This window comes from Balaenoptera borealis, assembly GCF_965194805.1.
Source record: "Balaenoptera borealis genome assembly, chromosome: 17".
NCBI classification, from domain to species: Eukaryota; Metazoa; Chordata; class Mammalia; order Artiodactyla; family Balaenopteridae; genus Balaenoptera; species Balaenoptera borealis.
In genome coordinates this window covers 81,699,631-81,723,978 of record NC_138876.1, presented here as the reverse complement: position 1 = coordinate 81,723,978, position 24,348 = coordinate 81,699,631, and the positions used below count along the sequence as shown (strand labels likewise).

General features: G+C 42.8%; 1 protein-coding gene across 13 annotated transcripts in view; it reads right to left on the bottom strand.

Moving 5' to 3' along the window:
- LOC309614518 (uncharacterized protein) overlaps positions 1-24,348 on the bottom strand; it is a 368,580-nt gene that overhangs the window by 67,906 nt on the left and 276,326 nt on the right. For 6 of the 13 annotated variants that reach the window (XR_014236211.1, XR_014236212.1, XR_014236213.1 and 3 more), the window contains one exon: positions 19,516-19,712. The exons of 3 other annotated variants lie outside the window; for them this stretch is intronic. The gene's annotated coding sequence lies outside the window, so the exon portion shown is untranslated. Of the gene's footprint in view, positions 1-19,515; positions 19,713-22,403; positions 22,663-24,348 lie in introns of those variants that run through there. 4 more of the 13 variants (XR_014236224.1, XR_014236225.1, XR_014236215.1 and 1 more) reach the window with 2 other exon arrangements.

Here is a 24,348-nt window from a genome sequence, read left to right as displayed (position 1 = left end):
GAGAGGCCTTGAACCTTCTACCTGGGAGGACGTGAAGCAGAAGGTAGTTAGGGGAGGGATGGTCCAGGTAAGGCTGGAGTCTTGGGTTCTGACCCTCGTCCCACCTGTGAGGAGGAAGGAGAGAATAATACGGTGAAGAGAAAGCCATAGGGGGAGGAGAATTCCTATTTGGATTTCTAGGAGGAGATTACCCCACCTCTCTTTTTCCACTCCATGGATTTGAAGACATGCCTCCCACAGGCACACACACACTCAAGGTGAAACGTGGAAGGAACACACGAAAGTGCTACCCTATTTCCCAGGACTGTTCTGCTCACCTGCCCTCTCCCTACCGGGAAGGATCCTGGCTCTCAGAAATGCAGGCGTTAGAAATCTGAGGCTCACGCACATGTGGGGAAGGGGGACCCCAAGGTGGAAGCAGCCTCTGCACGGATGGCCAGTGCTCGCTGGGTGAACCCGGGCACCAGGACTGCGGGGGGCGCGGACCTGCACAGCAGCAGGGGGAGCGCTATTCCCCGAAACCAGCCGCTGGCGCCAAGTCCCATCTCACTGCAATCGCGCCAGCTCTTCCATGTCACCGAAAACACTCAAATCCTCCGTTTAGCTGCATCTTACGACCATCAGGAGTATGTTTTCCAAAATTTCTTTTAAAATAGGATACACATTTTCAGAGTCTTTCCATATCCAAGAATATTTTTCTGCTGACTTCGGTCATGACATACAAATTTCTAAAACTGAATCTCTCCAGTGAAAATCTCTTCTCACTCAGCACTCTCTGAGGCCATTTGGATCTGTTTAGATTTAAGTCCTTTTCGGGCTGACTTCCCGATGCATTAGTTAGCTCTTTTGTTCAGAATACTGCCAAGGCAGCAATTTTTTTTTGTAACATGCTGTGTTATTGCTTTAGCTTCATTTATTAGAAGATCGTCCTGGGGTCCACCCCTTGTTTTCAGTCTGGTTCTGTTCAATATTCCCCATAACTCCTGCGCCGGTTCCTGGTTTTGATGAGGATTGGCTCGGGTGTGCTGTTCTGTGCTGAGGGGTATTTTCCCATCACTCCCCCCAGCTCCCAGGCACAACCAGGGATGGAGCTAAAACACCAGGTCGCCCTCCCTGGGCGTTCGGTGCTGCGTGCCGCCGTCTCCACAGCTGAACGACAGGACTCAGCGACATTCTGTTTCTTCCTGCGCTTTGTTTCTCTTCCGTCAAATTAGCGGATGCCCACAGCCTCTGTTTCTTGTAATGAGGTCATTGAATACCTACTTATTCCAACCACAAACGCATGGACATAGGAAGGAAACTCTTCTTTTTTTTTTTACAGATCTTATTATTAAACCATTCTCAACAATGAATCAAGAGATGAAGTTAGTCTTTTGGAAGATTTTTCTGGAAGTACTCTCTCTGAAACATAACCACTGTCAGCGCTTGTTTACAGTGGCGCTTTTAATGTTTATTAAATTCGCTTAATTATAATGTCTTTTTTAAAATTTATTTATTTTATTTATTTATTTATTTTTGGATGTGTTGGGTCTTCGTTGCTGCACGCGGGCTTTCTCTAGTTGTGGCGAGCAGGGGCTACTCTTTGTTGCGGTGCGTGGGCTTCTCACTGCAGTGGCTTCTCTTGTTGTGGATCATGGGCTCTAGGCACGCGGGCTTCAGTAGTTGTGGCATGTGGGCTCGGTAGTTGTGGTTCGTGGGCTCTAGAGCGCAGGCTCAGTAGTTGTGGCGCACGGGCTTAGTTGCTCCACGGCATGTGGGATCTTCCCGGACCAGGGCTCGAACCCGTGTCCCCTGCATTGGCAGGCGGATTCTTAACCACTGCACCACCAGGGAAGCCCTAATTATAAAGTCTTGATACTGCTTAGTAACATAATGTGATTTCAGTCTGAAATATTCATGTTCTATGTATCAGATTCGTCATCTGGCTTTATATCTTCAATTGAATAAATGTAATATTTTATGAGAATTTATTCATTTTCTCAATAGTCAATGATTCATATTCTTGTCATTAAAATGTCTTTCTTTGCACTGCATCAAATTGTCATTGATAAAGTTTGGGGTTTTATTAGGGCAGATATCTTTTGTTCTAGTTTTGGGAACAGTGTTTTAAAACGTGAGTTCAATAATTCATGAATAAGTGAATTTTCAGATAGTAGTCAGGAAATGTCATGAACATTTTTCAGGTTGTTTAAATTTATTCTTGACAGTTAATGAATTAAGTCTTGTCCTTGAAATGTCTCATTTTATTTTCATATTCTGGTATGAAATATTTACAGTGTTTCACCTGGGGATATCACTTTATATTAGAAATAGTAGACAATAACAATGACATTCGACAATTACTTTATTGTGACAGTGATTATACAGTGACCATATAAGTATATATTGTTTGTCTGAAACAATATATACTTATATGTTTAGGCAGCTATCAATAGTTACCTAGAATTCCCTGCTAAGCTATTGATGACTAACCTATAGGAATGCAATTCCCGAAAGAGAAAAAAACACCATTATAATAGATTGGCAGGATGATTTGCACAGGTACCCAACTCACGGACAATAATTTGATGTGATCTCATTTATTTAAACTGTCTACTGACCAACTCTCTCAGGAGACATCTCTTTAGATGTGTGAGTTAGTAATGACTTTTTAATTAATGGTACTTTAGCAGTTCATTTACCTATTCTGAGGTAGATCTGATATGTCTGAGATATATGAACATGTATTTGAATATGTATGAACTGAGCAGGATAATAACAAGATGCTTTCCAAAGGCGACCAAGTCACGTGTCCAGTAAGATGTGAAAAGTCTGAGTTAGAACAGGGTAAGTAGAGTGGCTCATTGGTCACAATAAAATCATAAAAGAAACCTTCTAAATCCCCAGTTGCATAGAATAGACACAGAGAAACCACTATGTACCAGGTAGTGGGTGCTTGGGGACAGAGAGGTGAAGAGGATGCTAGTGATTTATGCTTTCCAGATGCTTCCACTGAACCGGGAGAGGACACATGTAAACACACACATGAATGCTCTGGAAGACCATCAGTAAATGTGCCTGGCAAATATAAGGAGTCTTTCCACAGACGTTAGGCATTTGGTTTCCATGGAAGTCGGACCTGAATTACAGCGCAGGTTCCCTGGAGGAGGTGCTCACTTAGCCCAGCCAGCCAGCCGGTCTTCAGTACTGAAGGAGTCAGTTTTCTGGAAAGACCAGTGAGGACCCGGCAGCCTCACCCTCCTGCCTGTGCTCACGGCGGCCTCTCTGTCGTCCCAGCACCCTGCGGCCTGCCACTGCTGACCAGTGACTCCCTGGGCTGGAGGAGTTCCCGTCACCTGGCGCCGGAGAAGCTGAACTGGTCTTTGAGAACAAGCTGATTTACTGGTCATTTTTCCAACATCCTCCGCTGAAGTCATCAGCCAGGTTAAGTCAAGGGGAGGGAAAGTGCGTCCCTCTCAGTTAACATAGATATTTCAATGATAAAGTAAGAAACAGACAGACGGCATAAGGTCCCGGCTCATCGGGTACACTTAGCCTTCAGAAACAAAAGCAGTAAACTGGCTGAGGCCAAAGCTGCCCGTTCTCCCTTCACTGCTGTGTGCCTCAGAAAGTTCTTCATCCTATCCGTGTCTATTTTTTAATCTACATAATGGATTTAGGAATAATTCCAATTTTATAAGTTACTCTGAGGATTAAATGAGGTAATCCATATGAATTGACTGTTGGGATTCACATAAAAGCTCAAATTATGTTACATAGTATTGTACCCTGTATTAACCTAGTAATGGACATGTGTTTAAGTGACTTTAAAGAGCATTTCCCACGTTTGGGGTTTTTTTTAACATCTTTATTGGAGTATAATTGCTTCACAATTGTGTGTTAGTTTCTGCTTTACAACAAAGTGAATCAGCTTTACATATACATATGTCCCCATATCTCCTCCCTCTTGCGTCTCCTTCCCTCCCACCCTCCCTATCCCACCCCTCTAGGGGGTCACAAAGCACCGAGCTGATCTCCCTGTGCTATGCGGCTGCTTCCCACTAGCTATCGATTTTACATTTGGTAGAATATATATGTCAGTGCCACTCTCCCACTTCGTCCCAGCTTACCCTTCCCCCTCCTCGTGTCCTCAAGTCCATTCTCTATGCCTGTGTCTTTATTCCTGTCCTGCCCCTAGGTTCTTCATGAACTTTTTTGTTGTTGTTGTTTTTACATTCTATATATAGGTGTTAGCATACGGTATTTGTTTTTCTCTTTCTGACTTACTTCACTCTGTATGACTGACTCTAGGTCCATCCACCTCACTATAAATAACTCAATTTCATTTCTTTTTATGGCTGAGTAATATTCCATTGTATATATGTACCACACCTTCTTTATCCATTCATCTGTTGATGGACACTTAGGTTGCTTCCATGTCCTGGCTATTGTAAATAGAGCTGCAATGAACATTGTCCCACATGTTTTAAACAGTGTTACTATTTATTATAAATCAGTAATGTTTAAGGTGGGTAACTTAGGACCTCGGGGCCCACCACAGGGGTGGAGGAGAAGCTAAGCCCTCATTCATGTCCGGGAGGTCTGAACCATCAACATCCCACTGCCAATGTTTAAAACTCATTATAACTTATTACATCCTTTGAAGGTGTGGGCATTTAAACATTTTTATAACATACACATTGAAAAAATGTTGGATTTTCTTAAAGAAAGGGCACTTTGAGCCCCTACAGCAGGTGTTAGCTGCGCCTACCGTGCAATTGTGTTTTACCTCCTATGCCTCATTTTGTGGCGAGTGTTGACCTGAACACTTACACTGAATTTTAGAGCTTTAAAAATACCACTCTATCTATTCATTCAGAAAGCACATAAGGAGCCACTGTCTGTACCGCCATCATGCTGGGCCTAGAGGTACAAGTGTTACCGGTGCAGCCCTGGCCTCAGAGCCACACAGCCTGGAGGGAGCAGGCCAGGGACCTTGTCCGGTCGACAGTGGTGAGAAGTACCTGCAGGTCTGTGAGCATCTAGCATAGGAACTGGCATCCTTCATACACTCAGAAAAGACTTGCTAGACTGAATGAATGAATAGATAAACTATGGGCATAACAGGGCTCCTAGAAGCCTTTAAAATTTTAATGCAGAATTACCTAAATTAGATTGAAAATGCATGTATGTACATATATTTTCTCTCTTGAATATTTTTTCTCTAAGAATAAAAGCAAAACAATGTACATTATGGATGATTAGGATGATTTAACAAAGTAAATTTATAAAATAAATGCCATCTGTATTCTCAGGACTTTGAAGCACATTAAAATTGTTGATGTATTTTCTTCAAATTTTATTGCGTTGAAAATTTTCAAACAAAATAAGTATCACAAAATGTATTAGATTTTGATCCCTTTTTAATTAACATTATGTAATGAACAACTCAATATTTTTAGACATCATTTTAAGCCTCATAATATCTCATTCTGTGTATCAGTACATTAAACTTTGTTGACGATTTCCTTACTGTAAATGATTGCTCCCATTTTTGTCCCATTAGTAATAATATGATAGATGAAAATGTGTTTCTAAATGTGTGTTTCTAGTTATCTCCTAACTACAGTTTTGTCCTAGTGGCTGTTGTTTTCCTTTTATTACCAGTCTACCACTGAAAAACTACCAAAAATAGAAAAGGGCTAAAAAGGATTAAAGATCAATATAAAAGTTTTATTCTAAGCCCATGAAAAGGACTTTATGATGTTTCTGAACAGTAGAACTCTACAAACAGAAAAAGGAAAGGATCATGATATTTGAGCTCCCTGAAATGAAGTTTTGATCCATTTTACTAAGATCTCTGATTATTTTCAATAACTGCTGGAACCAAGCAACGTAGCTGGAGTCTAGACAAGAACTGATAAATGTAATAGCGCTCTGTTGGACCATTAAACTGTGAGGGAGAAGAGGAGGTAGCGTGACCACTAATGACCGAGACCCTAGTGCTGAGTTAACACAGGCTGACTGGAGTGACCACCTGTAGATGCCGACATTCCAGGGGACAAGCCGGGCTGTTTATGTGATGCACACCAGCAGCTTCTGTATAGATAATGCTCCTCTTTGCTCCTCTAGAGTTCAACTGGAGATTTTAAAATGATTAACAGTAGCTGAGACTCTATACCTGGCAAGATACTGGTAGGTAAATAAAACCTCATTCCCAAGGCATTTACAGACCAGAACTGCAGTTTCCTAAAAACATAAACAATAGCTGAATGGGGACAATTGTAATGAGAATTGCAATGAGCCGAACTACCATGTAAATAAGACAGCTTTGTTCACACTGAGGAATTCAGGTAGAAACATGTGGAAAGATCATTTAATTTGACAACTATTCAACACATGTTCATTGAGTGCCTATCATATTTTCTAGATGTAAGGCATGTAGAAATGAACAAAGCAGAAGTCTTGATCATGGGTAGCTTATATTCCAGTAGAATAAGGCAAGCTAAAAATAAAACAGGAAAAAAATAGGATTATCAGTTCCAGAGACGGGCAAGAGAAAGAAAGGCCTGACTTGAGGCACGGGGTGACAAGAGTTCGGTTTAGCCAGGGTTAAGTTTAAAACTTGAAAGCAAAGAATGAATTTTTAAAGATAAGAAAGAGAATTTCATATAAAATGAGAATTGTAGAATCAATTTCCTGGAACTCTAGAAACTAATCCAAAACTTCCAGCAACCAGAGGACTGTTTAATAATGAAAAGGGCAGGTAATTTTTGGTAAGAAAGTGTGGTGTTTCTGTTCACCTATCTATTGTACCACCCCCTTTTTCCCACCAGTGGAAAAGGAGTGGCTGCCACGATGGGTGTGGAGACCCATGTTCCTGATGTGGCTCCATGGTTCAGAGGCTACTATGGACCTTGTTTTTTAAAATACTGTGGTTCTTAAAATACATACTCTTAAAATACTGTGTTTTGAACTTTCAGAAGTTCCCTGAGGGACAGGCACAGAAGCTGACCTTGTTTTTCCTCCCCGCTGCCTGGGGCTGGAGCTGTTTTCCTGACAGTGGCACTGGTGTCTGTCAACACACCAGCTGTGTTGACATCCACCACCCATGCCCACCTGGGGCGGGGACAGTAGACAGGTTGGTCAGATAGACCCAAGCATGAGGAGGAGCAGAGAAGGACGTCTGCAGGAAGTAGGTCCCAGAACAACCACCACATACACCAGCGAAAAAGGGCATGCAGACTGCATGCCCAGCCCCGGATACATGCTCAGAAAAGACAGAAGACCTAGGCTTGCGTCTCTGGCAGATCTGTGGGCACCCAGAAGCAGGAGGAGATGGCAAAGCAGAGCTGCAGGCAGTCCAGCTTAGTATGGCAAGATTACTCCAGCTCAGAGCAATGGAAAATAACCAGTGCTGCGGAGGATGTGGAGAAATTGGAACTCTCATATGTTCTGGGTGGGAATGTAAGATGATGAAGCCCCTGTGAAAACAGGTGGTGGTTCTGCAAAATGTTAAATGTAGAATTACCCTATGACCCGGCCATCCACTCCTAAGTATGGGCCCAAAAGAAATGAAACTGGTACTCAAGCAAATACCTGTATAGGCATATTCATAGCACTTCTATTCACAGTAGCCAAAAGGTGGAAATGACCCAAACATCCATCAGTGGATGAGCAGATAACAAATTGTGGTATATAAATACAATGGACATAAAAATGAGGTACTGAAACATGCTACAATGTGATAAACCTCAAAAATATCACACTGAAAACTGAAACAAGGCAGACACAGAACTTCACATATTGTATTATTCCATTTGTACTAAATCTGTACAGATTGCAGAGAGGTATTTGTGAGGGGGTGAGACCAGGGAGATATGGAGGAAAATGGTGATACAGACGCTTTGGAACTAGACGCGTAGGGTGGTTGCACAACATTGTAAATGTGCTAAAGGTCGCTGACTGAATTGTTCCCTTTAAAATGGCCAATGTAATGTTAAATGAATTTCATCTTGATTTTAAAATGTCTACAAACAATAAATGCTGGAGAGGGTGTGGAGAAAAGGGAACCCTCTTGCACTGTTGGTGGGAATGTAAATTGATACAGCCACTATGGAGAACAGTATGGAGGTTCCTTAAAAAACTAAAAATAGAACTACCATACGACCCAGCAATCCCACTACTGGGCATATACCCTGAGAATACCATAATTCAAAAAGAGTCATGTACCAAAATGTTCATTGCAGCTCTATTTACAATAGCCAGGACATGGAAGCAACCTAAGTGTCCATCGACAGATGAATGGATAAAGAAGACGTGCCACATATATTCAATGGAATATTACTCAGCCATAAAAAGAAACGAAACTGAGTTATTTGTAGTGAGGTGGATGGACCTAGAGACTGTCATACAGAGTGAGGTAAGTCAGAAAGAGAAAAACAAATACCACATGCTAACACATATATATGGAATCTAAAGAAAAAAAAAGAAAAAAAAATGGTCAGAAGAACCTAGGTGCAAGATGGGAATAAAGATGCAGACCTATTAGAGAATGGACTTGAGGATACGGGGAGGGGGAAGGGTAAGCTGGGACAAAGTGAGAGAGTGTCATGGACATATATACACACCAAACATAAAATAGATAGCCAGTGGGAAGCAGCCGCACAGCACAGGGAGATCAGCTCGGTGCTTTGTGACCACCTAGAGGGGTGGGATAGGGAGGGTGAGAGGGAGGGAGACGCAAGAGGGAAGAGATATGGGAACATATGTATATGTAGAGCTGATTCACTTTGTTATAAAGCAGAAACTAACACACCATTGTAAAGCAATTATACTCCAATAAAGATGTAAAAAAAAAAAAAAAAAAAAAAGTAACGCAGGACATCCCTGGTGGCGCAGTGATTAAGAACCCACCTGCCAATGCAGGGGACGCAGGTTCGAGCCCTGGTCTGGGAAGATCCCACCAAGGAGCAACTAAGTTCGTGCACCACAACTACTGAGCCCACATGCTGCAACTACTGAAGCCCACATGCTCTAGGGCCTGCGTGCTGCAACTACTGAAGCCCGCTCACCTAGAGCCCGTGCTCCGCCACAAGAGAAGCCACTGCAATGAGAAGCCCGCGCACTGCAAGGAAGAGTAGCCCCCGCTCGCCGCAACTAGAGAAAGCCCGCGCGCAGCAACAAAGACCCAACACAGCCAAAAAAAAAAAAAAAGTAATGCAAATGACCTCAGTAAATTAAATTAAATGAATTCATGAAGAAAATAAAGGAAAGAAAATTATCCAATGTCCAGTAATCCCCGATTATTTCCTTTCTCCCAAGTACAGTTTCCCTGGTAAAAGGCCACAGGTCCCTTTGGAGAAGGCTGGGAGAAAGATGGACAGCATGAATTTTCAGCCACGTGTCAGGGTCCTCCCTCTAGGGAGTCCAGCACCCCCTGCATTCCAGGGGCGCTGGGTCTGTAAATTGGCTCAGGTCTGAGAGCTCTCTTTACTAATGGAAGGGGCGTCGGTCAGGTCTTTAAATCAAATCATGTTCAAGAGCCAATTCTGAGCCAATAAGGTGTCAGCTCCTGTGACTCTGGAGACTGAGGAGGCCCAAGAGCTGCTGTCCAGGAGCTGGAGGCCAGGAGAGCTGGTGGTGGGGTTCTAAGCCCTGGGAGCGGAGAGCCCAGGGTGTAGACGCCAGTCTGGGTCTGAAGGCCTGGGGACCGGGAGCACGGGGGCAGCCAGGCCGAGCAAAGCCTCCCTGCCTCCACCTGCTTAGACTGTCCCTGGGAGGCTGCGTCCGGGGGACAATCTGCAAATGCTAACCTCCCATGGAAACCCCCTCCCAGACACGTCCAGAAACAACGTTTAATCGGGTATCTGGTGTCCCACGGCCCAGAAACCATCACAGTCTGCGTCATAACCTTGTACTGAGGAAATCAGAATGTCACTCACCATAGAGATTTAAATGCTAAAATATGAGAGATGTATCTTATAAACCATTGTGTGACGCAGAAAAAGATTTTACATTTTTTTTCTGGAAATATTGAATTAATTTTCTAGGCTCTGCAACTTCACATGAGTACAGACCACATAAAGAGGAATCACTTCACTAAGTCTTCAAACACTTCTGCAGCGAGATGTACATAAATATTCATATGCTCATTTTAATTTTAATTTTTTAAAAATCCAGAGAATTGAGACTTTTCAAAGATTGAAACTAAACTAATCCCAGATTCATATAAAAATGCATTTTCTGCCTTTTAATTAAAATGATTAATGCAATTAATAGTGATTATTTTTTCTAATGAATACTTAATTTACTCTTTGGGAAATCACTTATGATTACAACTCATTACCAAATAATTACATGCAATTTAGTGATTTGTGCCGTGCTGTTAATTCATACTGATGAAGGGGATCAACAACTCTAAACTTAAATTTCTAGCCTTCTGTATAAACAGTTTCTTTTGGTAATAAAAATTAGTATTAATCCACATACTCTTTTGCAATTGCCCCATGTGTCTTGAAAAATCACTGATGGGATAGAAATATTATTTTTGTGTCCATAAGGTATCAATATTGCGGTATGGGCTAGGCTGGATTTTACTTATTTTGGATTGTGGACGAATTGTCAGTAAAAGAAGGGACGTTTTGGAATTGGAGGCCAGATCCCTGTTGCTTGCATTGCAGATACAACCTACAACCTGCTTCATGTGTATCATTTTTCTTGGAGGAGATTCTCCCGTGAAAATTTCCATTATGCGAATATATATGTATATGCATAACTGAATCACTGCGCTGTACGCCTGAAACTAACAAGACATTGTAAATCAACTCTACTCCAATAAAATTTTTTTTTTTAAATTTCCACTTTGCGTTGAGTGCAATGTGCTGTTCCCCTCTGCCAGGGAGTCCCAACAGCCGCTTCCACCCTGAGGCCCTCTGCCTGCATCCATGTCTCGAGTGAGTGGTGATGGGAAAGGTGGGTTGAACGTCGGGGCTCAGGGCATCGCACACCTGTCAAGTCAAACATCTGCGTTAGCTCCCAGTGCCACCAACGGTACGCCATGCGGACCTCGGACAAACTTCGTATGACGTGTTAGCTTCAGTTTCTGCATTTGTAACAAGGGGACAACCACAGTATCGCGCTGCTGAGCCTAAGTGAAAACTGTGCAAGACGCTTAGCTCCATTCCTGGCAAATTCACGTGTCCACAGCTGAAGGCCATTGTCACTACTAGAACAGTCATTGCCTGAGTGTATTATCCACAATGATTGCTACGTGCAGACTGTGATACACACGACATAATATTCTGTATGTTTTGCCTTATTGGGAAGAAAACTTCTAAGTGAGGAAGTTCAGTTACAAATGCACAGGAAAATGCAGATATAGATTATAAAGCCATCCGATTTACACTGGATATTTTGCAACAGCACTTTCAAGGTTAAATGGCAGTATTTGGCACTAAACCTGCATTCTTAGTAAGGGCTCAAAAGCACCCAATTTTTAATGTCTGCAATCTTTATCATAGAAGTGCCGTGTTCTAACATCATTTTATTAAATAATTTTAAAATGTCATGCTAGGGTCTTAAGGTTTGTAGTATTTAATTGTATTTGATTTACACTCATCAGAGTTTCTCAAAATGGGGCCTCAATATATTCTTAGCCATCTAAGAACGTTTGTTGCCTTCTTTTTGTTACTAGTCTCGGGTGTGTGTGTGCGCATGTGTGCTGCACACGTGTGTGCCCACCCTGGGTCATTTCGACAGCCACCCCCTCCCAGAGTGCCATCAGGCAGTAAGTGCGTGTGTCCTTCTGCTGAGGTTGGGTCACTGCTAAATGACACTTGACTCTGCGGTGGTCTGTTTTTGATGTTTTGTTCTCAAAATGGGAGCAGAGGACACTCGGGGCCCCAAGGGGGATCCTATAGTTCTCCATCGACTCTGGAAACTTGTTTGTGCTTCAGCAAGACGGCCTCACTGCCTCTGTCATCCTTCTGAGCTGTAGACACGGCTTCCAGGAAAGACCGTCAGTCTAACTGCCACCATGGGGTCTGTTTCCTGAGTCCTGAACAGCGTATTAGGAGAAGGATTTAGTCTGGCCTTTCCATTCTCATGAGTCTGAACAATGGACTTCTTTAAACTTTTTAAAAATTTTCAAAAAGCCTATTGTGCATCTTAATAAAACATCACAGATGAACACTTAACTCATTTCAAACATTTCAAAAAATGCTACAAAGGAGGCACATAATGTTTCGGAAGGAGTAAAAACAAAACAAATCAAACACGTGGGCATCACTGAATGAAATGTATTGATAACAATTTTTATTGACTCTATCTTGGCATATATCATTTTTACAGACCTTAGAGATGACCATTAACACGGTCAGACTCGTGTCTGGGTACTAGACTGTCAGTCATGTGCTAATCTCTGTATCTTCTGTAAAGCTTTGCAACTTCAGTTTCATACACACCACGTAACGGAGAGTTTTAGGATGGGAAGATGTGAATGATGTTGATCAGCACAGAGACACAGGTTAACACCATAAATACAAAGAATAATACAAGACAGACAGTCAGATGGACAACAATAGTACAAAGACATCACTGACAATGGATAGCTAAGAGGGGCTTAGCTGGGACGCGCCAGGAACTAAAATGAGTTGTGAGCGGAATACAGTTCCAGTTGGAACAACAAGAATTGGAACTGTGAAAAGTCATTCAAAACCAGAGGCTGAAAAATGCAAAAAGATACCTTCATCAATTATAATCACTTAATTTGAAAAGTCTCTCTTACAAATGAAAAGTCGATACGAGCATACTGAGATGGAAATAAACACTAAATAACTGATGACGAAAGCGGGACGGGACGACACAGCGGGCTTGGTGGCCCCGACAGCGGCGCCGAGGCCCCGGTGTCACCGCGCGGCGGCCAGAAGAGGCCCCGGACCTTCGTCCATCGTGAGCCCCCTGCCACGGCCTGGGCACGGTCACCGCCGGCCCCTCGCGGGCCCCGGGGCCCTGCCAGCCAGGCCAAGCTCGCGCCCATCGCGCGCATCTGCTTCTCCCTGGGCCGCGCTCTGCGCAGGAGGGGAGGGACCAGGCTCTCCCGGCGCCCCCGAGGGATGCACACGGCCCGGGGGGAGAGGGCGGTCCCCGGTCTCAGGGACGGTGGCTTCTCTCTGCGCAGACGAGGCCCTGGGGAGGCAGCGAGGCCCCGCCCGCACCCTCCTGATAGGGGCCGAACTGCGTCCCCAGGAGGTCTGCGGAAGCCCTAACGCCCAGGACCTGAGAATGAGACCTTGTGTGTAGAGAGGGACTTTACAGAGCCGATCACGTTAGAACGCCGTCGCCGGGGCCCCGATCCGATAGCACGGTGTCCTCACAAAGGGCAGGTGTGGACCCTGAGCCGCAGGGAGGGGCCGGGCAGGTCGGTGCACCTCTTACCGCCTTCCACCGTGGGACCCCCCCGTGCGCCCGCGCGGCCGCAGCCTGTCCTGTCCGGCCCCCTCTGTCCTCGGGGCTCCCCAGCGCCCCAAAGGAGCGTGGCCCAAACGCCGCTCTGCAAGCCACGCCCCCTCAAACAGGAACGTGAGGGGCTTCTAGCCCCTTGAGGTGACGGCCACCGTCACCACTTGAACCCACTAGCGGGCCAGGATTGAGGGCGCCTTCCTCCTCCTGATCGGTGGTCAGTTCAACACATGGTCTGGCTCTTGAGTCCTGGAAACAGTCCTTCTGGGGGTCACTTACAGGCTCCCAAACTCGCACTTGGTTCTCTACTCGCAGATTCGCAAAATGCTGATTTTACAAGTGAACTTCGGAAAGTATCTCAAGAACTGCAGTCGATGCAGTCACCTTAGGGACCTGTCCTCACCCGTCTGGATGCGGGTTTTTCTCTCCAAGTCTTCTGTAGACTAGAGCGAAGCCCATTGCACGCTGCAGCCACGGGAGCTCTGAAGGAGCCGCTCTCCGAGGGGCTGGAGGAACGTTCCACGCCCTGCCTGGCTCACCCCCAGCGCCTAGCAGTCCAGCCACGTCCGCTGGGCAGGGCGGGCCCGGCCACACGGAGCAGGCAGCCTCCGCACGGGTGTCGCGTGGGCGTCGCCTCTGGCCCCCTTCTCTGACATCTACCCCGGTCCCAATACTAAGCCCGGAATAATCTGCAGTGTTTTGTTTGTCAGTGACTTTGCTGGTGGAAGGATCATCTGACAGAGGGTACAGAACCCCTGAAAGTGGATTGTTTGAACATGCGTCAAGTGGGACAGTAACACATCGCACACTGTTCAATCATCACTCACTCAATTACTCAATTAAGTCACTTCTCCATGAAGCAGGGGATACGTCCTTTTAATCACCAAATTTACTGTTAGTGAAGTACCCTTCATAACGTCATTCCAGAAACATTTGGGGGGCAGCACTTGTAAGCACCTTAGATCCAGAACGTACTGAGTTGCCAGATGGCCAGAATGACTGTGGGTGTGGTTTGCTGGCCCAGATGTAGGCTCCGCTCCCCCGCTACACGCCCTCCAGGCCTCGTGTCCAGGTGGCCAGAGGAAGATGCCATCAGCCTCAGGAATTGAAGGGGGAAACAGAAAGTCCCAAAGGTCAGGCTCTGTGACCATGGTTTTCCATCTTGTAGATGACAGAGCAGGAATTTAAAACAAGCCTCACCTACTTCACAACCATGTTTTATTTGTGGTTACTTTATCAACTCATCGTGATGAAAAAGACACAGACTTTCAGAATTGAACTCAGAGCCAAATTTCTTACTTGTTACCAAAGTTTCTGAGACTTTGAAACAGGCAGTACCTACAACAGCGTCTGACCTATAGACGATGCTCTATTCATATTTGTTAAATGTTTTTATTTTACTTATCTGAGTTTCAGTTTCTCTAACCTCAGAATCGACTAAAGATACCACTTCTTGGTTTATTAGCAGAATTCAGTGAGATAACAGCCAATAAAGATCTACATGTGCTGTGCTTTCAATAAATGTTAGTTTACATTGCCTTTTCTCCCTCTTTCCTCTTTAGTATTTATTGCACTTAAACAAGAAACAACCAGAAGTATTTGATATCAGTCTGACTGGGTTAATATTGCATAACTTTTACATCACGAGGTAGCTTAGACAAGAGAGTCTGCTTCCTTGTGTATTACATATTCCATCAAAGTAAATGAGCCTGAGAATCTATCTCCTTATACAAGATTATTGAGTTTTAAGTGGAAATTACAGAGCATAACTAACAATGTAGCACGCATAATCTATAATCCAAAGGAAACATCAATACAAATGGAATTTTCTAATGTAAAAGAGATGACTTGGGTTTTTTTCCTTTTTCTCTTCACTAAATAAGAAAATTCCCGAGACTATCAGCAGTTAAGCAGATAAGGTGACAGTATGAAATGATCTTGCACTGTAAATAAGATTAGTTAATATTTTTTAATTTAATTGTTATCTTATATTGGAGTATAGCCTGACTCTGATTAAGGAAATATTTTCCTTCCAATGATCCCCGATCAGATTGTCTCTTCCGATCTTGTTTCACTTCCTTGTTTCAACATTGATTTTAGCCCATTTCTCAGGGACCCTCTACGGATGCCATGCAAGTTCATGGTGATTTCATTCGTGCTGTGTGCACATGGTGTGAAGAGTACTTGGGGAAACAGCCTTACTTGCCTTGGGAAATTAAAGAAAAACCACTTCTACAAATCAGTATTGAAAACTATACTTAAAGGCATAGGTTTACACTGGAAAAGAACTCACAGAGAAGAAGAATATCCACTAAAATGGCAGATGAGTGAGTGTAGAGAATTACCTTTTAATAATGAGAGGGTTTTTATGTCATCTTAAATAGGGATGCCTTGGTTCTTGAAAGATAAAAGTTGGTATGTATTCTTAAAATTTTCCATTTGCAGCTGCAATGGAATCTAGCACCTATCCAAGGAAAATTCTGTAATTTATTAATTGGATTTAGTAAAATAATAAGTCCATTGATGAATTCAATAAGCTTGAAGAGGGAGGCTGCTTTCTTTCATGGGTGGGGATTTAGTGACAAAACGGAGGAAGTAATTACCTTTGTCAAGATGGGTTAAGGGGGATTCACAGGGAAAGACCCTCAGTCTGGCTCAACAGATGTGAGAACCTTTCCTTCAGGAATGGCTGGAAAGAAATGGTTTATTTCCTGAGGCTCTAATAATTCTGTCATATTTTAATTAAACTGGAAAGAAAAACCAGGTTGTCTCAAAGGCTGGCAACAAGGAGGAAGAACATATTAATTCTATATTGCTCTGGAACAAACTTAGTGTCGTAAAACCACACCCATCCCAGGGGCTAAGAGTCCAGGTATGTTCTGCTCTGTGCTCTGCTCAGAGTCTCACAGGCTGCACCCAAGGTGTTGCTGGGCTGCATCCTCACCTGAAGGCTGGACTGGGGAAGAGCCCGCTGATTCCTTTTGTTGGCAGAGTTTGTTCCCCGGGGGCTGTGTGACTGAGGACCCTGGGTTTTGCTGGCTGTGAGCTGGAGGCCATCCATAGTTCCTAAAATCCACCTGCAGGTCCTTGTCAGGGGGATGCCTCCAACATGGCCAGTCACTGTACTGAACCAGCAAGGAGAGCCTTTCACCTCAGGGAGGTCCTGTCCATCCTTCAAGGCCTTCACTTAATTGGGTCAGGCTTCCTGAGATGATCTCCCTCTTGGGTGACTTACCATCACCTGCCTTGGCACCTCAATTACATCTGCAAAATCTTTCACCTTGGCCACATTCTACTAGCCAGAAGCAAGTCTCAGGTCCAATCCACATTCATGAGAGGGGATTATAGGGGCGTTAATACAGGAGCAGAGTCAGGTGGGCCTCCCCAGGGTCTGCTCACCAAAAGGGGAAAGAGAACACTGGAGATGAAGCCAGGGCCCTGTTTGCAGGGCTTAAAAGAGCAAGTCTGCTGTGTGGGCACAGACCCGTCTCCCCAGCGGAGGCAGGTTAAGACCTTAGGTACTGAAAATACTTTGCCAATCCCATATGCAATTAAAAATAAAAATAATGCTACTTAAATTGAGAGTCAAGAAATAAAGTGTAAGGAAAACTACTTTTTCTTATGATAACTAACTTATCTTTTTAAAAAATATTTCATTAACTAATTTTAAATGTTCTTTTTTTACTGTTTCTCTAGGCATGTACGTGTTTTGTCTGCTTCCTGGGTCACCCAGTTTTGCTCATTGAAAAAAATATGTATCGTTCACCCATTCCTAAGAGAGAAAGAGGTACGTTGGGTTGTGTGTGTGTTGGGGTGTCTGTGTGTGTGTGTGTGTGTGTGTACACTTTCTAATAACCACTTACAGGTTCACCTATCACCCAGAGGAAAGAAAAAATATGAGATAATCTATCATTTTCAAAAGTGGCTAAATCTTGGCAATTCACCACTTCTTTCCAAATAATTTCATGAAAGACCTATACTTATACTGAAAGGAATTTAAAACATTTTAAAATGTTACAATTCTCTATTGTCAATTTTTACTAACTGGCTACTAAATAATGTTACCTTAATAATTGCCTATAAAGCTGCTTTCTATCCTATTATTCTTAGACAAAAATACAATGTTCTTTGTTCTACGTCTAATGTTCTTATTAGACAATATTCAAAATGAAGAAAGCAGTATCAATTATTTTAAAAATTATCTCAATTTATTACACGTATTACATAAATCCCTAGTTTTGCCTTGTGAACTATCTGGTTCTAATGACATAAAACTCCTGTGCAGCATTTCAGAAGAAAAGGAAACACAAATTTTGAGTTCCGTTGCCTCAAATGTCAAGGTACCTCACTAAGAAATTCTGGACTGCAAAGGTCTATAGATCTGCCACATATTATAGAGATTTTTCTACTTTTTTCTCTTATACTCCCTCAGTATGCAACCTCACACCTGTAACACAAGCATTACCAGACACGTTATATTCTAGACGTAATTGTTGTGAAGTGATTGTCGGACAACACAGCAGTTCTCCATTCATCTCTCTGCTGTATTGTATGTGAGGCCAACCTGAACAGCCCCTGGTTAGCGCTCCTATAGCATCTGCTTACGTTTAGTTAATGGGAGTTAACCTCCAATCTGAGCTCACTGCTGTGCAGGCTGGTGAACCAATTTGCAATCCTCCTAGTCATCTTGCTTGTGGCTCGGTTTATTTGTGTTGCCTGAGGGGTTGCCAGGCTTAAATTGCAGGTCCCTCTGCACAGACCAGACCACATAGAGCCTCCACTGGGGTGGGGGAGGCAAACTCCCCACGGGCCCCTCCCCTCACTGACCGATTTCATCCCGAGATTACAGATGCAACAGCAGTGGCCACTGTGACTCAGGCCACTGTCTCTGCTTTTATTTGTTTTAACTTTAATGTTATAGTGGAGCAGAGTTGATTTACAACGTTGTGTTAGTATCAGGTGCAAAGTGAGTCAGTTATACATATACATATATTCATTCTTTTTCAGATTCTTTTCCCATATAGGTTATTACAGAGTATTTTAAATCATAATGAGTAGATACCAAAAAAAAAAAAAAAGTCACAAAAATGGCATTTTAAAAATCTGGTACTAGAATAGATCCCCCTTAAATGATTTCACATCAGTGCTCCACTCAGACCCACCTAGAGATTTTGGAAAGCAAAGATCTTACTTCACCTCCCAAATGGAAATGCACAGCTACTGATATGGAACTGGCTGTACACTCAGTTCTTGACTGTATAACAATATCCATTAACCATGTGAATGAGCAGAACACCTACCAAATAACATGGCAATAGAGATTCAAGAAGAAACAGACCAAAGCTTCAAGGTAAAATATGATGTCAAGCCTCTCGAGGATGGTTTTGTGTTCTAAAGCCGGCAGTATACGATTCTATAGCTGCCTAAAATCATATTAAACAAAGAAATCATACTGTATTTATCACTGAAGAATGCAAATGAACTGCTGAAAAATAAACTCGTGTCTAACAACACATTACGAACTGTGTCCTAGCGATGAGAAGCAACCATTTTATTATTAATCTAGTTTTCTTTGCAAAGCAACATTATGCAGCTCAAGGTGAATAATATACAAAGTGAAGCGACTGCGCTAAATAAAATCAAAACAACTTTGACTATTTTCTACAAAAATGTCATCAATATATTTTTCCATCTTTTCTTATAATGGTTCTTGCAAGTAATACTAGGATCAAAACATTATAAAGCGTGAAATTGTAACTCAGCTGAAAACCACTGAGCTGATATCCACAGGAAAGTGCTTGTCCCATCATCTGCTCTGACAGACACTGGGAAGTTTTTGGCAGACAAAGAACGCAGAATGATCATTTTCCAAAGTGTTCTATTTCCTTTAAGAACAATTGAAGCAAAATTTCTAAGATGTTTAGAAATTGTGTAGGTCCAGGTATCTTATGGCTGTGCTTCTTCTTCTACCTCTTTTTTTGCCAAATCATCCAAAATGGGTGACCCATCTCAAATCTAAAGGGAACTCAAATATGTCTGGCCACTTCATGTGGCCAACCTCTCCTTTACACTTACTTTCAAAGGAGCTGAGGCCATCTGGGAAGAGAGCTCATCCTCGGGGGAGAAAGTTCGGGAAGCAGTGAGCCTGGCTCAGGAGGAGGGCCCGCGCCGGGGAGGGAGGTTGTTCCGGCTGGTGTCCATTCACTGCCGTTTTCCTCCTCAGAATTTCATGCAGCCCCATCCCGGGGATGGAACTCACTCAGCGACTGTAACTAAAAACAGAAAGATCAATTTCGTAAAAACTAAGGCGCTGAGATTCTAGGAGCACTGCTAAGGCACCTCTCCATCAAATGATCAGATTGTAACATAAAGGGGGCGAGGAGTTCTTACAGAGTCTCAACAGAACTCTCCAAAGCTTTGCCCTTGAGCTTTCTCACACTGTAGGGACGGAGGGGACAGGTGATGGTAGTAGGTAGGGATGGTCGTTCTCACACTACCCAGTGGGAAACATCTGGTCTTGGCAGGGCATCCATGGGAAATCATAAGAGATTTTTCATGAACTCTTAGGAAGTACCCCATTAAAAACTCTAGAAATACTTGAATACCACTTTATTCAGGGATATAGATGCAGAGAACTCATAGGATGTATAGTTTTATATTAATTTTGATTGTATTGCTGCAGTTCTATTAAACAGGCTGATGAAGCCTGGGAAGACACAGTTACACATTGGTATGACCTCTATCTCAGCTTTTATCACACCAGACCCTTTACCTCCACCCTATTTTTTTGCAGCCTGGCTTTGTTTCTGTTTTAATAATATAAATCTATTATAAACTTCTGAATTTCCTCTTAAATATGTGTCTGTAAATTTGTAAGAAAACTATTATAAGTTGGGCTTTTTTAAAACCAAGAAGATTGCTTATGGGCTCAGGTAGCGGGATGGACACAAGAGGACGCATGGAGGAGGAATTATGACAGGAACTTGGGGGCCAGGGCCCAAGCGATGGTGGACGTCGGTCTCCCCGGATGTTTCTCCTCCCTGTGAAGCAACTTTCCCCTAGGGAGGGGACATGAGCCCAGAAGCCATGTTTCCAATCTATCATCCAAGCAGACAAAGGACCACCTGTCCAACCCAACGTGAAATATCCAGGGAAGAAGGGCCCAGGCTGAAGTCACGTGTTCATACTGAGCACAGGAGAAAATGCCCAGGTTATTTTCCATTTCTCATAAAAGTGAATGCTCAAGCAACCTGAAGTCCATCAGATAAATATACTTATTATAAAGACCGGATAAGAGAAGCACTTCTGGAGAAAATGAGGTCTTGATCAACACACACATGACATTTTTGTGTGTTTTACTTTGGTCTTAGAGTCAGAGCAACAATGTGAATTTCATTTTAGAAGACACTTACACATATAAAAACTTAACAAGTCTATTGATTTAAAACATTTATCCGATTCTTTCATCCAAGTCGATAAGTTATTTGTTAGTTTTTATAACTAAGGAGACGACCACACTCTACTCATTAGAAAAACCTTCCTTGGCTGTGTCTTCCGCAAGGGCTGTGATCTCTCTGGTGTTACTGTCATCACCTTGCATCAAGTGCAATTTGCCGTTGTTGGCAATCGCATTTAGTGATATGTCATCAGTACTTCTGATTCTGACCTAAAATAATAGCAAGGATGCAAACTTCTTAACAGTGGGAGAAGAATGAGACCAATATGATTGAGAAATGTTCCATAACAAAAGAAGTTTGTCGAACCCACATCCAGGATATTCTGAGTTTAATTTCTATGGCTTTTGTTCTGTACCAAGCTGGTTTCCTGTAACCTGTAAGTTATGTTACTTTCTTTTGGATGATTAATACTAATTTAGCATGTTTTATGAGAATCTTTATTACCCAGCAATACTATTTTCTTTATATTACATGTACACAGTATTACATTTGAGCAGAATGTATTTTCTTATTCTTACCTCTTTTAGTACAAACAATGGAAATGGACACTTGAAACCTGGATGAACAAACATTTTAGCATCTGAATATTACGGTCATTCAGTAGCTGAGTAGGTCAGACACATGCTCTGTAGTGACATGAAACTCCAACGGTGCCCTTACATTGATCTCAAATTCAGAGCTCTCCTAGGTAAGATTAATTCTGATACACAGGGAGGCCAATGTTTGATCAAAACTCGTAAAGCCGATCCTGGTTCGCTAGCAGTTTTATTTCGGGCTCGACTGCCAGCAGGCAGGGTCATTACCAGCCTTCTGCCAACTGCAGTGAAATCCTCTCCCATTCCCGTGGTGTTTGGGGAGGTTTCTTCATGTACCAAAGGCAGGAAACCTTTCTACCAGCACCTAGCAACACCGCACACACCAACATTAACACCTGAACTTGAAAGGTGACAGCCCACAGCTAACATTGAGCTTTTACAGATGTTCAGTATTTTTTCAAGCTCCTCAGCTGATCAGATTTTCATGAATTATTCAGTTGGAAACACTAGGAGGGCTGTCAGTTCTGCTCTGACAAGGCCATATGTTTCACAAATCAAATTCTTACACCTTTCTCTGCTATTTAGTGATGACATTTGTCATGTAAGTGCCGGCACCAGAACCTTGCCTGCCCCTTTTACATTTCACTTTCAAATTCTTTAAAAATATAATTATTGCTCTTCACAGTAGCTGATCCTTAAAGAGAGACAACATTCTAAACTAATCCTTCTCCCATCCTGGAGGGGTCGTACTTAAGCTTTAATTATCAAGGCATTTTGACATCTTCTATGTGGAGAGCTAAGGAGATGCTCTCACCACCAACAACGAAACCTTGCCCATACTTTCAGGCAGCACTCAGGTGTGTGTATGACTATATGATCCATATCTATGATGAGAAAAGGGTGGGAGAAGATATTTGATTCCAGGTCACAACCCACTGAGTTAGTAGTAAAAGAACAAAATGAAACTTACTAAGGTTGAAATTGACAGGTTTGCTTGATAACATCAAAAAGCATCCATTTGAGTAATTTCACCCCAGAAGAAAATGCAGTTGGAATAAACACCAAGCTTTAGAAACTCCAACGTTCTGGCTGCCCTGGGGTCCTTAAGTGATTTCAGTGCAGTAGCCTCACTATCAAAAAGGATCCTTTGTACCGTTTCCAAAATGCTTGGCCGTTCACCCAAATGACCAGTCAGAAGTGTGCCATAGATAACTGTGTGATAAAAGCTCCTAGCAAAAACATTTAGAACAGAAATGCAATGATAAAATAGATCTTCTACAGGTTTCTGCTTATTTTATGTCAAAGATATATTCCTTTTATAGAGGCACAGTGCCTCTATAAAAGGTGTCATTGGAATATTTAGACTATCATTTTGCTTACGTGTAATTCTTATACCTACATGCATTATCTCTCCAAATTCTATAACTTAATATTACTTTATCATTCCATTTAGGTTTGATATGAAACATCACTTAAATCCCTCCCTGCTTAAGCTAAAAAGAAAGAATTTGGTGGTCTGCCACTAATAATTTGGCCATTACAGTAACTGGTATTAGAAACAAGGATTTAATATCTGCTCTGATTGACTAAAGGCCAGTGAGAATTAGCATTAAATTATAGGATATCTGGCAGCTCTGGATACCAGCAGGGAAACAGATAACTAGAATGAAGTGTCAGCAAAGGCTTTGTCTAGACTGTGGGACTATTTCCCTAAGCTGTTAGGATGGGCAGATAAAATGGCAGGAATGTGGGATGGGACGGCCATTTTTACCTGCATTGTAGAACTTGTAATAAAAAATTACAGTGTCAAATTTTATTTTTTTGGCTTAAATTATGGTCATAAAATGAGCATGTTTTTATAACTGCCTCAGAATAATTTATAATCTCTGGTGCCTTGTGGATCAGGGCAAGGGGAGAAGAAAATCAGTCACAGAGTTGGTTCTGGATGTTGCTGTATGCATAGCTGTCTTGCCTCTTTTGCTTCTCAAAATATAAAAACTTTCGTTAACATTTTTATCTCAATTGCCAGAGTCAGACAAGTAATCCAAATGAGAGCCACTTTGAGATGGCCGAGGGTTTGCTATCAGATCCATTTATGTGCATCTCATGACCTTCAGGGCAATTTCTGATCCAGGAGTCTGCTTAGTCTTCCAGCAAAATGATTCTCCCCTCAAGGCTACCAGGAATCTTCTTTGCAAACCCAACTTAAAAACTATGAAAGGAATGACAATCTTTCATTTTTCTGTAGACTTGCTCCTTTGACTTAAAGCGGTGTATGGGGAGAAGAGGTTTGGATCGTGCTCTGGTCTAGCTCGGGGTTAGTGGGTTTTAATCCAGCAGTCACTCTGAGGTTAGAGGTACAGAGCATCCCAAGCGCTGAATTGCTCTGCTCACACGGGAGCACTGCATCCTCTGGGGTCACTTCCTTCACCTGCAGTGGCTCCAGGAGCTGCCCCCTGAAAGAGGCACCCATCGCTAAACCAACACTCATCAGCTACGATTCAGAAGAGTTCTTCTCCAAATTAGGACCCTAACCTAGACCCATTTGCTGCGAAGGTGCTTTTCTTTGTACCCAGGTGAGCGGCATCTTCTCACCAGTGACACCCCATCACTCCAGGTCGCTCAACCCTAACACTAACCCCCGCCCTCACCAAGGATCACAACCTACCTTTTCCAGCGAGGGTGGGTACCACCACCCACACTCGGCAGGCTGATTTCGCTGGGAGGAAGCTGCAATTTCAACTTACTGAAAGTCATATCATTGCCATAATTCATGCAACAATAACTCCTCTAAATTGGAGTCATTACATGAGAGAATGAACCTCAATTCCACATACAGTAAACCCGAAAGTTTACCCGAATGCTAGCAGTAAGTATACACCAACATCTTATCAATATCTTCATTTGCATCTTGA